Raw genomic sequence first — 466 nt, 5'->3', positions numbered from 1 at the left:
TGAATCACGACAGGTCACAGACAATGAAGTGCTCTCGGCTGTGCGGACTCTCCATAGAGCTGGAGCGAATCGAAAACGTATTCTGGAGTACATCACCGAGAACACGTCGGTGGATCCCACCATGAAGGACGTGCATAATCTTGTCGAACGACTTTAGCGAGAAACATAAGCGTTTCCAACAGTGGAGGAACGGACCCGAGCTATTCTGGAAGATTTCGCATCGCAAAAAGGCAACGTAACTCGTGTCTACACAAACGAGGAGGTACGCTGCGGAGATACTATTATGCATTTACTTTATGGTTGAAGGTCCATGCATCGATATTACCGTGAAGTCCATCATTACATTCAACAGCGATAAGGTGACTATTTTCACAATTCCGTGAGATGTATTACGCTTCCCCCTTTTCGATCCTGAGATGATTAAAGTGAAAGCTGGCTGGAGCGCTATCAAGGAGGCTGATGCTCG

The sequence above is a fragment of the Phytophthora parasitica genome (genome assembly GCF_000247585.1).
Source record: "Phytophthora parasitica INRA-310 unplaced genomic scaffold supercont2.349, whole genome shotgun sequence".
NCBI lineage: Eukaryota > Oomycota > Peronosporomycetes > Peronosporales > Peronosporaceae > Phytophthora > Phytophthora nicotianae.
This window is presented reverse-complemented; position numbering follows the sequence as displayed.